The sequence below is a fragment of the Anabas testudineus genome, chromosome 14, assembly GCF_900324465.2.
Source record: "Anabas testudineus chromosome 14, fAnaTes1.2, whole genome shotgun sequence".
NCBI classification, from domain to species: domain Eukaryota; kingdom Metazoa; phylum Chordata; class Actinopteri; order Anabantiformes; family Anabantidae; genus Anabas; species Anabas testudineus.
Window position 1 is genome coordinate 16,735,582 of NC_046623.1, and position 15,325 is coordinate 16,750,906.

Genomic DNA, 15,325 nt, shown 5'->3' on the forward strand with positions numbered 1-15,325 from the left:
GCGTATATTTTTGTAGTCATCTGCGTATTTCAAGTCAAACTACAAATCGGAGGACATTTTCATCACCAAGGACTACGGCAGGAGACACAAATGGAAAACATAGACATTTTTCGGGCAGTTTATAGAATATCAGTGTAATTGATGAGCGCCTGAGCCTCTCATACATCCCAGCTGTTGATTTGGGAAAAGCTTTGCACTGAGGAGCAACTCATTTTTCGCCTTCAGTTTTGACTGGAGGTTTATTTAAATCAGAGCAGGCAGAGTGAGCTGGCAGTGTAGTCACGCCAGTCTGGTCTGCAGTGCAACGTTTCCTCTGCGAGTATGTGTGTATGTATGTGTGTGTGTGTGTCTTTATTTATGTGTGTGTGTTGCCTCCTCGCGCGTGGATAAAGTAGTGCATGAGCGTGATCAGTTGTGAGGGACGTCATGGTTTTACATGCGTCTCTGTAGCTGTGCACTTAATTATTTCATCATCTATCAATCTGCAAAACGATGGAAGAGATTTGACTTTCACTCTCTCTTCTTGCACTCTGCTCACATGTTGTCCTCATAAGCTGCTGCTGCAGGTGAACGCGCACATTTTAATAATAATAATAATAATAATAATAATAATAATAATAATAAAACCCCTCCACTACACCGACCTCCTTCCGTCCAGTTCATGATATCGCAGCTGAGTGGAGCAGGATTTCAAGCCGCTTCACTTCTCTCAGAGCCAGACTCACCGCTGCATGTGACTTGATTTGTATGTGCGCGCTCGCGTGCACGCGCGGGCATGCATAACCAACACGTGCCCGCGTGCAAGTTGTGTTGACGCGCACGCTTCCCTTTCCTGCACGTTTCATTAACGCTCATGTCTGCAAAGAGGAGACTTTCTTGGCGGTGCGAGCAACAATAGACTGTTTCCCCCAAAACACTGCGAGTGATCAATTAGGGCGAATTTCCAGTGACGCCCCTCAAACAAATGGCGAATCACGTACAGCTCCATCTCCGTGCAGGTGATGGGAACCGATTGTGAAGTGTGTGTGTGTGTGTGTGCGCGCTGGGATAAACGGAGAAAGATGGATGGCGGTAATTTAGGTGAGAGATGTGCGGGTGATGTGGAAATAATCACTCGAAGTAAACAGTGCTTTTGGATTTTATAAAAAGGGATCCTGACGAAGTGCGGCCCGCCCCCCCTGCTCTGTTTGTCATGGTGTACGTGGCGATAATTTGTTTCCTTTGGCATAAACGTAGAGCACCGGCTGTGATGAATTGTCATTCAGAAGCGACGGGAGGCAGAGCCAGTCTTATCACCGACACGTCAGCACAAAACGTGACCTCCGGCCACCTCCCCGTGTTCCCACTTAAGTGGGTTCTGTCACTTTGTACGTGTGCGCAAACATCTGTGCGTTTTTTCTGTTGCATTTCCTAATGTGCATATTATCTTAAAGTGCACAACCCATCTCCATCATTAGTGCGGGCTAGAAGCTGTTTGTCCATTTGGCCTTTCAAAGTAAAGTCACTTAAACTGTAGTGGGAGCCGGTACAGGTGTAAGTGAACAGCAGCTCTGCTGAGTCCCAGTGCAGTACCAGGATTGTTCTCTCTCAAAGGAAAGGAGGTCCTTAGAGCACTCATGACCTTTTGACCTTTTGTCGGTTTAGTCCAGTCCTTACAAGCACATGGACAACAGCAGGTGACGTCTCAGGTTCTGTATATTCGTAGGCACTAAAGAGCAGGACAGGTGGAGGTGGACCCGTGTGCTCTTCACAACGAAGGAATGGCTTAATTTGGCATGTGATGTCAGTCGATTGGAGATTCCTGAGGCTCTGAGAGTCTCTGTGCTCATGGACTCTTCAAGCCAGCGGCATGTTTTAGCTCCAGTAGGGTCAGGGCTGCTCTGCGATTAAGAGGTCATTCAAGACCACTCTCTGTCCAGTAGGCAACAGCAGGCAGGGCTCCCCTCTGGCTGCCTCCGACCGAGGCTGCAGCAGGAGAGAGAGAGAGAGTTAAACCCAAGTGCAGTATTTCAGTTCAATTACTGTCGTAAAGCTTGATATGCGCTTGCCTTCTTTGCCCCCTGGGCTGGTGCTTTTCCACATGTGGTAACAGGTTGAACCTCTACTACTGCTGCTTTGGCCCTTGAACCCAGGCTTGGTGTCTGCTGTTTAATTGTCTCATTGCTCTCCAATGCAATCCAGGTGCTAATTTAACCCATTCAGTCTCTAAGAGGCAGACTAGTTGAGACTTTGTGCAGGCGTGGTTGAATATTTTAACCATCATTCCACACTAAATCACTGTGTCACTGTAGAGCTCAACAAATGAGAATGAAGGAAGGCGCTGTCAGAAGTGGATGCTGTCAAATTCCTGGATGGCGCCCCATCTACCAAGTTTCAGTGGTGTCGTTGCAGCTGTAGTCTGTCGTTCTGCAGAGCATTCAGGGTGACGTGCCTCAATCAGTCGTCCTGAGGAATAAAATCAGACTGAAGAAGACAAAGCAGTGCTTCCCCTCTGTGAGCTGTTCTCTGCAATCAGCCATAAGCTGGCATCCTCGCTGAGTCACTGTTTCAGGCCAAGTCCAGTGTGACACACATTCATACTAACTTGCTCATACAGCCACACATGCACACATGCACACGCACATGCGCGCACACACACGCACGCACACACACACAGACACACACACACTATCCTACTGTTCAAAGAAAAGCTCCTTTTATAACACTGAATTGATGAGAAATACAGTGCAGACACCGTTAATGTTAATCTGCAAACCTACTTCTAGAAAAAAACTGATGCTCTGTGGAAACTGTAAATAAAAAGCAATGATCAATGATTTGTCAACACTTAAAACAAAATTTATCACAAGTTCAAAGTGAGGATTTGAATTATTTGATCACTATACTGTACAATCATGATCAATTTGATGTAACCAACATGCTTCAAAAACAAAAGGGACATGTTTGTTTACTACTGTGTTGCATCACATTCTGGGAGCATTTGGGATTTGAGGAGAACATTTACTTCAGCTTTGAAAGCAACATTTCTTCTCTGCTTTATACTGGATTTCAGGTTTAGCACCTAGACTTTATTTTATTACTATGGAGCCATGCTGTTGTTAATACATTGCCTTGTCTGGAAAGGATGTTGCCTTCATGTTGCACCATAACCAGTACATATTGTTCAGCATTAATGGTGGTGGTGGCTCACAGATGCCCAAGTTACACATGCCATGTGCACCGTCGCAGATGCAAGCTTATAAATAGTGGGCTAGTGACAAGTCAGGTAGTCGCTCTGCTCTTTAGTCCTGAGGATGTAGTGGCCATCATTTCCAAGAGGAATTTAAAAATATGACTTGTTAGACCACAGAACAGTTTTCCACTCCTTCATCTTAAATAAGCTCCAGTCTACAGAAAGACCATGCAGTGATTTGTCTTTCATAGACAGATGAACCGAGCTCTATCCTCATTGAGATGCTCTCTTTATAAACAATCCTGATACTGACCTGTTACAAGCTAACCCAACTAGTTAGGTTACACTAGGTATTTAGTTATTATTAAACACTTTCCCTTTCCCAATTTCACTCATTTTATTGTTGCTAGCATCAAATTCAACATGAGTCATACATAAAAATATGCATAAGCAGGCCCAAACTGTTGGAAGGTAGCATATTTACCTACTACTGTATATAGAAGCTTAAACACTACACAAAATTAACTGAATACACGTGCACACAAATGCAAACAAAGGCTACTTGCTTACAACATGAATGAGTAAGAATTCTCAGTGCTGTGAGCTGTTTTATCTTAAATTACAATTTTAGCAAAAATGATGATGTGTTTTGTTGAAACAAAATAAAACACTTAAACCAGACAATCATACAGAGGGAGTAAAAGGATTTACATAGTTACTGACTACAAATCTTGGTACAGTATCATTTTAGACTCAATACACAGATTTAAGAAACATGTTAAAGGAATTAAAGAGCATTGGAATACAGCTTAGCATATATGGAACAAAAGGAGAAATTTGTTTTCAACCAGGGCTGCCAACATAAAGCATTTATGAATCACTCGATCCTTCCCCATGTGTTGTACTGTACTACAACCTCCTAGTAGCCTCAAGAAACCAGCCATTGTTGATGTAAACCAGCATTCATCAACATTGGACAACAGACATAACTTACATTTAGGTTTTTCTTATTAAAAGTCAATTAGATCTCACACCAACTTCAGCTTCGTCACTGCAGGAGTGTACTACACTCGTACTGGTTCCAGTGTTTGCACTGGTACAAAAGATGAGATAAAGCTGAAGCCAAAGCTAGAGCTCTGCAAATCTCTGCAGGGAACTGTATTGTGCAACCAGTTGATCCTTTCACACTCAAATATTCATGACTGCAAATGACACACCATGATTTATATAAAACATATGAATGCACCACTCCATCTTTTTAGTATACATACGTTTCATAATTAGTTCACTGCAGCAAACTGATTTTGACAGTTTGGTTACTGTAAATATTCAGTGTAGACTGATGACTACTTAAAAGTAAAAAATCATTTAGCATTCTTATTTGTGGCGGAGTGAGAAATAGCTGACACGATCCAGCTCTTGTTGGAACCATTAGTACTTCATCCACAGTTATAATAAGTTTTTGCAGACTTGAAAAACGCATTATATTTACTTTATGTTCTGACCTGAGAGAGAATGACAACGGAGAACTTTGAAGAATTCTTCGCTGCAGCTCTGTACCACTGAGTACATATATTATTGATTATCTGTATACTAAGACACCCAGTGGACTACTCTGTTATACTTTCATGTATGTGGGCTGCACATGCACATATACAGTGTACATGCGTGTTTCTGTTTATTTTTGACTTCCTTCAAGTTGTACCCATTTGATCAGCTTCAAACTGAACTGTGCTCCAGTACACATAAACACCCTCTGTGTGCAGAGGATGTTTACGTCTCTCCTACTACTACACGTTGGATCCAGCCTCTAGTGGCCATAAGAGGTCACTGAACAATTGGAGTTCCACTTCTCCATTTGGCTTTGATCTCTCTCCGTTTCATTATGTCGCCCTCTCAAAAATACAGATGTCTGCTTGTGAATGTACTGTATTGCTAAACATACTCATACAAACAGAGGTGTGTGTTGTGAGCAAATAGGGCTACGGAGCGGAGGCGGACCGCACATCAGCACTCTCACTTGTCAGTTTACATAACACAGATTATAACCCTGAGATTTAGCCAACCAACGCAAAACAGTTTGGTTTGGCCTGGGTATAGTAATCTCACTGACCATCTGGTCCACTGCTTAGTCGCTTTCCCTCAAATACTTTCCCGGAGACTGATTCTGCTTAGTGCACTACTGCCACTCAAAGATCACAGAGCCAAACACTATATTTCAAATATAGATTCAAAAGTATTATACTAAAGGATGTTGTACTGTACAGGCTCATTAAACAATATTTAACATGAATAAAATATCCAACATAACCCAAACTACCAATGTATTAATATATTGTGAAAAATGTACAATTTTAAGGGGTTTTGAAGAGATTAAGAAGTACTGTGGGGCAATTATGAGTAAATTGTATTAATTGATGAACCAATCACCAACTCAGGTTAGTGCTTCTGCTGCAGTTCCTGGACTGTGCTTCTTTAGAAACTGATCTGTGGTTACATCAGTGGTCTGATACTAAAAACTTAAGATTCAGACTGTTGGTCTGCTGTCGTCCCTTTTTCTGATATTTCCTCTTAGTGCAAGTTACAAAGAAGAATACTGACATTAATGCATCATAAACTTACTTCCCACTCCAGGTGTGATGCAGAAATCGCAGTGTAGCACCATTAACTATGGCAATTATATGGAATGACAGTTCATCTCAACCATCACACTGATCCCAAAATAAAGACAGAGTGAGATCGAAACATATACATAGAGGGAGATGTTCTCTGATTGTTAGCACAAGGTAATGAAACACTGCAAAGGTGACATTTTCAACATGTGGGCTGAGAGATTCAGCGAGAGTGTTGCTGCTTCTACTTCTGGAGGTGCAGAGGTATTGTGTATGCGTGTTTGTGTGTGTGTGTCAGAAATTGAGAGAGAAACCGGTGGTGTCAAAGTGTGTATGCATGTGTGCATGTGAAATAAGAAAAAAAGGGAAACTTATCTCCTACCTCATTAGAACCCACCATTCAGTCATTCAGCAAAACTGTCAATTTGCATGGAGGTGTTATTCTGGGTTGCTGCCACCAAAAGTTGCTATTCTATTCCCACCACGCAGCAAAGGCTGAGAATATTTCTTTTTTGACTAGTATCATTATGATTAATGTCTGAAGAGATATTCTTAGCAGATTTCAACGTCTCAGTTGGTAGGATATGCTGAACAATGGCCTGCTGTACACACTCCTATATGAAAAGAAAAAAGCATACAGTGCAAAAACATCAGTTTCCTAAATTAATCCATCTACTTCCTTCTGCAGATCACAGTTCTCTGCTGTTTTTTGTTTTGTTTTGTTTTTTCCTGAATGATAAGCTACTGTTTTCATCAGGTCTCTGCAGAAAAGGAAAAACCCTGCTCACATTAGTAAACTAATCAACTTTTTACATTGCACTCTTTTCTAAAATGCACCTGAGTATACGTTAGTATTAAAGCTATAAGTTAATAGTTGAATTCACAATCACAACAACTTCAGATATGAATTCTGATTTCAGAAAATTAACAATTCCATCCGTTGATGCTGGCTTGAACACATCTAACAGGCAGAATTACCCCTCCTTGACCTGTGTTTAAACCACATATGCATCATTTTCTGAAATCTAGTATACTTGAGCATAATTAAACAGTGGAAAAATATAAATAGTTTTTATTCTTTTGAAACTAATTATTTATTATTATTAAAAGTATTATATTTATTATAATATTATATTATAGTAAGCTGTTGCCCTCCAGAATTCATTACATTCACTGAGGTACTGAACATAGGACAGTTTTGAGGCATTTATACTTTGAGTATTTCTGCTACTTCACACTTTGCGTTTTTCGAGTTTTGAGCAGTCGTTTTGAATGCAGGACATTTACATGTAACAGTATTTATTTATTGTTTTTATTTTTTGCTTCAGTGAGTGCTTTGAATACGTCTTCCAGAACTGTTAGCGACTGTTCAAGAGAAACTAGATGGAGAGAGATTGAGAGGTATTTGGAATAACAACCAAATGAATGCCTCTTAGCTTGTCACTGTCAGACACAGCTGCTGGCCTTTGGCAGGCCAACTCACACGCTGTTAAGGTGAAGGCACATGTAAAGTGGAGAGGGGAAAATTCATATGCGACACAAAGATTTTTGCATAAAGTTAAGCTGTGCCACACGGACCTGGATCATTAGACTAATGTGCAAAATTACAATGTACTTGTCGGTTGTAATTTGCATAAATTGTTTGGTAGTACAGTAATGCTTTTAATCACTACTGTTCAAAACTGGACCAACTGTGTTTTCCTAAAATCTATGCTGTCACTTGCAGCTACTTTAGTCATCACTGCTGCTACTGTTCAATAAGCATTTCAAAGGTACTAGTGCTAGGAGTCTACAAGAATATTATTGCAGCTCCCCACTCCCTGGTGTGTTGTTTCCTTGTGGGGAGGTAGATGTCACATAACACTACATACTGCATATTCTACTGCCACATGAAGTATGTAATCTATTTCATAATGTATAAGAGAAGCCCAATCACTAGCTAATCAAAAGCTGGTGTTTTATATATATATATAATAAAACATTTCAGAGCATTACCAACCCTGAAGGATAAATACTAAAAAAAAGAAAGAAGCGTGCAGCTTGTGATGCAGGGAAACGAAAATCAGACTCAGACTTTTGCTTTTGGCTGATTCTCTAAGCCCCTGTGGACAAAAACCTTAGCAATTGGCATGAGCACCATCGCCTCCTGTCAGAAAAACCTGCCTTCATCCATGACCTTCAGCTATGCAACTGTTTTCAGAAGGAGAAACCATGATGTAGCAATCTGTATTGTATACTGATTAGACACACTACACTATCTCTAACGGCATAGAGCCTAAGAACAGGTCAAACGTGTTATACAAAATAAAAGGTTCGAATATGATTTTGAAATGTTTATACACCTATTCCCAGCATATAAATAATGCCTTTTGCTCCCTAATTTGAATTTATGAGAAAGCCAGGAGTGTCCTGTGGCTGACCCAGTTGCAGGCATTTGGAATCATAATGTGAACACATCCAGTCTGCTCACAAATGCTCTTTTATAGAGGCGTCAACAATAAATTAAGACCATTAAATAAAACTTAAATGACTCCCTGTAGCTGCTATAAATTATTTTCTGATTGTACACCCACACTACAGCCCCTTTTCTATGTTGAAATGCATTAGCACCACTGTGATAGTCTTGTAAACAAGATTGGGTTTTTTTACACCATGTATAAATAAAAAATATACAAATATATGTACATCTTTGTTATTCACACCAATCAAGAATGAAATCTACAAGCATAAATACACCTTCAGCAACAGACATGCACACGTGTACAACTGCCCTCCAGCTTTGTGCTGGGTGATATCATCCATCTATTCTAAGGATAAGTGATGACTAATGAAGATTGATGTTGGTGTGATATGGACCTAAATTTACAGCTTTTATAGTGCTATGTGTGCATGTGGGAAGGAAATAAAACCAAGTGCTGGGTTTAGATTTTATAAAGAAATTGAAAGCTTAAATACAATTCATGTCATTTATATGTAAACAGTGTTTACAGGCTGTGTGTTAAGGCATCAGTAGTTTGTCCCGAATGCTTTCAATCCCCACCCAGTCTTCAATCAGCGTCTATAGCTAGTTGACCATGATTGATGAAAGTCCATGTAGCACATTGGTGAGGGTGAGGGAGAGGTGACCACTGGAGCTTACAGAGGTAATAAGGTGTGATGGTGTTTGAGATGGCTGCCATGGATGTATTAGTGGAACCTACAGTAGAATGTAAGTTCAAATTCTCTTAAACATCAATCCCATTTTAGATAAAGTGCTCAGGCTGAAACGATCTTACAGGTTATGGCAGTTTGAAAGTCAGTCTAGTGGCTTTTATGTACTCAGAAAGCTTGTGTGCAGCTTTCTCTTCAAAGTAAAGTGACATGTTTAAATTATCTGACAGGGTGCTGTGAGTGATGAGTGTATGTTAATCATATGAAGTCATTTTTTTAAATTATGATTGCAGCCAATCAAACATTAACCAGATCTAGATTAGAATAGTAAGAATCTGAATAACGTTGTGGATGTAAGGGTGACTACATAACATTGTCATCCTCCTCAGTTTCAGTCCCCTGCACCTGTGGCTTTTTTTTTAACCTATAATGTGGAATTGTCATAGTAATGCTTTTTCTGACCTCTAAGGCCAAAACATCAATCTCTGGAGAGCGAGTAGATTTGTGTTGGACACCTGGAGCCATTCAGTTTGCCAAGATGACCTGTCCACTCTGCAATGATGCAATGATGGCAAAGCAGGTGGTCAAATCCCCGATAACGCTGGTTGGTGTCCCAAACAGTGCTGTTACAACGTAGGGACCGACCCTTGTGTTAGTTTCTGAAGGACACCACAGATATTTATTTCCATGTTGGCATGGAGCTGATGTTTTCACCAAGCACTCTTTAAAATGGGCAGGAAAAAAGAAATCATCAGACACTTAATAAAAACACTTGACTGTGCTTTTCATGTAACCCTTTGTCCCCAAAAGCAATGTTCAAAGGGAATGGAAGACCCACTCATATCTGAAATTACAGCACTAAAATCTAATTCATTCTGACACGTCACATAACTAAATGTCATTAGCTGCTTCATTTCAGGGTCCTGCCACTGGGTCACTACCACACTGCAATGACTTACCAGCACACACAGTACATACCCATCTTAACCAAATGTTTTTGATGTTGACAGATTTGTGTTAAAAAGCACTCAGTAATTTTTCATGGATTCATATATTAAAGAGGAACCAAGATACAGCGCTAGATTAAGGCTATGTTGAACATTCACTAGGCAACAACTATTACAATCATACTGTATGAAACCAAAACATAGAAAGATGGAAAAAGAAAATGCAAAAATACTATCTTAAAGTAAGTATTTATCACTTTGGGGATCTTTTATTTATGTTTCCAGACCAATGTGCATCACACAACTTGCAATGTACACTGATCACTAGCACATTCACCTCCCATCCCCATAACATCCAAGTAGTTACTGACACACACTTACACTTTATATCTCTATCCTTACCTACTTCCTACCTCCTTAACCATTAAGCTTATCATTAAAATATTGAATTAGAACTCCCCTTTTCCCCCACGTATATGTAACTGACTAGTATAAGCTAAGCTGCAATGCACTAATCATTTTCAGGTGATCTATTGTCGACCGAGGTTTTGTGGGAGAGCAGCTGTTCTGTTGTTTGGGTCGAGTGCCCGGCACAGAGTGATATGCACTCATGTGAAATATGTCGGCTCCACGCTGCCCTGAAGGTTCTCCTTCAGAGCAGGTATTTATTTGAGCGCCGTCAGCATATTGGACCAGTTTGTAAATTGGTTGATGCAGAATACAGCTGAAAAGTCGTGAGGTGTATTTCTATGGGAAGCAATCTCTGACGAGCAGGCGAGTGACGCTGGGAAGACACAGGAAGAAGAGGCTGGACTCCATCATCATCTTTAATGTTGTTTACAATATTCCACTAATGGTGCCATTGTTCTTTATCTGTAGACTAATGTTTTGTGACTTTCTCCCACGTGTTTATTGTGTCTTCAGTTCATTTTCTTTTCTTATTTACAACCTTCACTCATCCTTCCCTCTGTTCACCCACAAACATTCATCTGTCCATCCAACTATTCCTTCTTCCTAGAGTGTCCATTACATCCACTCCTCAGCCATATCCTGAATTCCCTTGTACTGTTATACATCTTTCATCCTTCTGCTTCCTTATTCATCTTCTTCCAGTTCACTCTTTGCTCAGCCCCCCCACCTCACTAAATTACTCTGGTTCCATTATTTGTTTCTTATTCTTCAGACAGACACTCTGTCTTCTCCCTCCCCCTTTTCATTTCACAGGAACATGATATACATTTTTGCTTTTACAGTTTCCTTTCTTCCATTTGGTCCACAGTCACTTTCCTATAATGTCTCCTCTCATCTTCGTCTTACCCCTGTCCCTGCCTTGATCTCTTGTTCCCTCATGACAAGCTTTTGCCTTCTGCCACATCTGTTAGGTCTTCTGCCTTGACTTCATACTGTCCTCTTTATTCCTCCTCCCTTTGATCTGTTTGTTCCCTTTCCCCTGCTATTGCTTTCACATTTAACATTTGCCCATGAATTTATCTTCCAAATACAATAAACTTCTTCATCATTCCACATTACCCCTTGTTGCCCTGCTTCCCTACACTTTTTACAGCACTGACATTCTCTCTCTCTCTGTTGCTTTCTCTGATGAACACACTTCTCCCTCACTCCCCTTCTCCTCCCTGCCCCCTGCTGTCCTCTTTCTTAAATCCGACATGCCCCCTAGTGTGCGCACCACAGTCTCATTTGGGACAGATAGTTTATTTACACATTTTATTTCCATGTAATATTAAGGTAAAGCAGAACATTTCAGATCTATACATTAATTATACATACAGTATGTACAGAGCACACAATCCTTTTCAGTAGCCTAGCTGCGAGATGATTCATATATGAACTCAACAAAGCCAGTTTTGAAAAACTGCTGTTGATTTCTTTTTATAAAACACGATTCACAATTTTTTTCAGCATATTAAGTCATATTATGCCGTGGAATGTTATGCAGTGGGAAAATATTATGATGTTGGCAATATTCTGCCAGGAAACAGAAGTGTTTAATTAATGTTAAAGAAAAAAAAAATCAATCTTACTTATATTGAAAGCTGAACAGGGATTATGTAGCTTTTGCTTTTAGCTCGGTCATGCAAAACCACCCAGCAGTGAGAAACACAGCTTTCAGATAAGACTGACTGTATAGCCTGCAGCAAATAGTCAGGAACCAGTGATGATATGGATTGAGTTTATTGACATAAACTACACCAACATTTTATTCATAAATGTGCTTTACAAGATCCTTAAAGTTACTGCTAGTCACAAACACATAATGTTTTTGTTTCCACAGCCAGGAAATTTATGAGCCAACCGTTTTCCTGCCGTGATGCAGCTGGTTGAAGAAACACTATAATCACAAAAAATACAACCTTATATTTCACTTTTTGCATTTTTCAAATGCTTTTCATTTCACTCCACTTTTCCCAGAATGCCCAAGATGCAATTGAAAAACATTTTTTTTATTAATTTAGCTTAGTTATTGTAAAGAGACCAATCTATCTGAGAGAACTAAGGTCTAAGAAATGACCTAAACATAGGTTCATGTTGCTGTAAAATGTAAATATAGTTACATGAAAACCATTAACTTTAAAAATTTTTGTGTAGCAGCAAAGTTTTTGGACTCTTTACTCCAGGTGTCTACATGTACATGTCCCCTAGTTAAACCCCTTTTAAATAAATACTACAAACAAATGAAGTAAATATTAATAATAATAAACCCTTTAAAAACATAATTATCAGTAAAATCCACCATCAAACACATAAAAACTAACTAAAAAACAACACTAAAGTCAAATGAAACAAGTTGGAAACTTGAAACATGAAAATGAGCACAGCAACTAATCTCACCTTACATCCAGCGTCTGACTCAAGTTGCAGCTGAAACTTTGCAGACTTACCTTTAAAACTAGAAATGAGTTGTGTAGTGTTGTACTGACCCAGAGAATGAACCTCTTCTTGTCTTCAAACCACTGAACTCTCATTTGTTTCTTCACTTCCTGATATCTCCCCTCCTCTTTGTTCTTTTTTTTCTTCTTCCTTACCTGCATCCAATCACGACAGGTGTGACTGACCAACCAATGAGCAGACTTCAAAATAAAGCTGCACTGTTTGCACTAGGTTGCACAGGATGCACTTTATGTGGCTGGGACAACTTAGCAGTCCTCAGCTCCATGTTCTGTCTTGTTAATGTCTTATGTGGCACCATGGTTCTGGAGAAACATTGTCTCATTTCACTATGTACTGCTTTAGCTATATGTGGTTGGAATGACAATAAAGCTCCTTGACTTGACTTGACTTTTGATCTGTGTGGAGGCCAGACTCTTCAACTCTGTCATTATTTTTAATCACAATTAGCTTATTTACTGTAAAACCTTAAACAAAATGATTCTATGTTTTATTAAGGTTGTTGTCTCACTGAATTGTGACTGTTTTAATCCCATACTTAGACATCAGGGCTACAGTCTCTGTCCACTAAACTACACGTCTACATTGTTTAAAATACTGTGTTCTTAGTGTGATACTTTTACTTTGGTACCTCTAGTAACATCCTACTTTTACTTTAGTAGAAAAATTAATGAACGGGTACTTTCTCTAGTAGTAATAGTATTTTTCTGCGTGAGAGTGATCTCACTAATATGATTTTACTGCCTTTAAGGTGTTCATTTTAAAGTTAACTATCAGTATTTAGTTAATCAGGAAATACTTGTTAAGAGAACTTATTATCCCTCCTGAGATTTGCATCGTGTTGACTCCTGCTGTAAAATACCATTCACTTTAACCTTTCTTATTCAGTATCCTGTGTGCTCATACTGTACATGCGTGGGTGAATTCTGATCAACTGCTGTCTTGACCTCATTCTCTCATTGTATAATATTTGTAAAATACATTTTTAAAAAGTGTTCCCCCAAACTGACTGAGACATTGTGGTTTTCACATGACCCAAAACCATCAAACCAAAGATCAAAGAATACATGACTCCATCCATCCATCCTCCTCTCATCTTCTCAATTATTATCATGGTAACCATCTGTTATTTTCTGCTGTTTTTTCACTTGCTCTCTACTCTCTCTCTCTTTCTCTCTCCATCTTTCTCTTTCTCTCTTCCAAAGCTCATCCATGATATAAACTCCCTGCTCCAGTGGGCAGTGAACTTTTTCCCAGACATCCTGATGGAGAGAGACAACCTTGGCCGAAGAATTTATGTAAGCCGTTCATTAGCTTCTCAGCTGTGGAGCACCCGGCCCAGAATGACTGCCGTGTGAGAAATTACCCAGAAAAATATCCATTTGACACACAGACTGAAAACACTCCAGCCAGACATGTTATGCAACTGTGACCCTGGTGTCTTTGCGCTGCAGGAGTGAAACCATTGTCGGACAGAAAAGGCCAGTCCTCTGATTAAAAGGACAAATTAAAAAAGGCTTAATATCAGTGACCTTTGAAACTGTCACCTTTTGCACGGCACCTCCTAAACCTGGTTAAACCTGTGGAGTTATATGTTCTGACTTCATTCCACAACCAAGAGAATTATCGTATACGTACCTGCTACTTCTAATGGTAGGAAATGTGTGTGTTTTGTGATTAGTTTTATTTCAGAGTACATTTAAGTCCGTATCCATGATGTAAATGTAGTCACCACCTCAGCCTGTGAATAGGTGAAGAGGCTCTCTATGGATGTGCATGTGTCCCATACAGACTGAGGGACGTGTTAGTTTATGCTGCTGCCCCACAATGCAGAGCGACATTCTGTAGTAATTGCACTGCTAGCAGCTTTAGTTACTCAATGTTTGCAGATTAGAAACAGCTGTGCAGATTGGAAAGTTGTCCACTAATCACAAGTTTGGCGGTTTGATCCCTGCTTCCTCCCGTCCACATGTTACAATGTGTGTTGAATTTCCTGCTGCTCACTGCCATTGTAACAACACTGAATTTTATCTTATATGAAATCAGCCAGGAAAATGACTTATATCAACAGATTAAGATGTTAAGTTGAACTAGTGTTAGGTAACTTTCCTTGGTTTTGCATTCCCTCAATGTCTCAACCTTTCTGTAGGGCTGTATTTTTACCTAAACTCTCACACAAACCATAGCAGTCCCTCTTGAAATTGCACTCTGGCAACTGACATATTAGACATTTGTTGTCATGGAGAAAATCACAAACATATAGTTTACTAACTACCTAACTAAGGTACAAAACAACAGACATTAAAAAGTTGCTTAACTTTACTAAATGATTAAGATTTTGTTTAAGACTCATACTTTGTTAATATTACATATTTATAGTGATAAATATGGTTAACATGGAGGAAAGAAAGCAATAGTGGAATCAACCGTCAGCTCTGTGGTCAGCTCCAGCTTATGGGGGCATTAGGTTCCTGTACAAGAAAGCAGCTTCAGTCAAAGCTGTTTCCTCCAGATAGCTGAGCCAAAGATTGTATTGC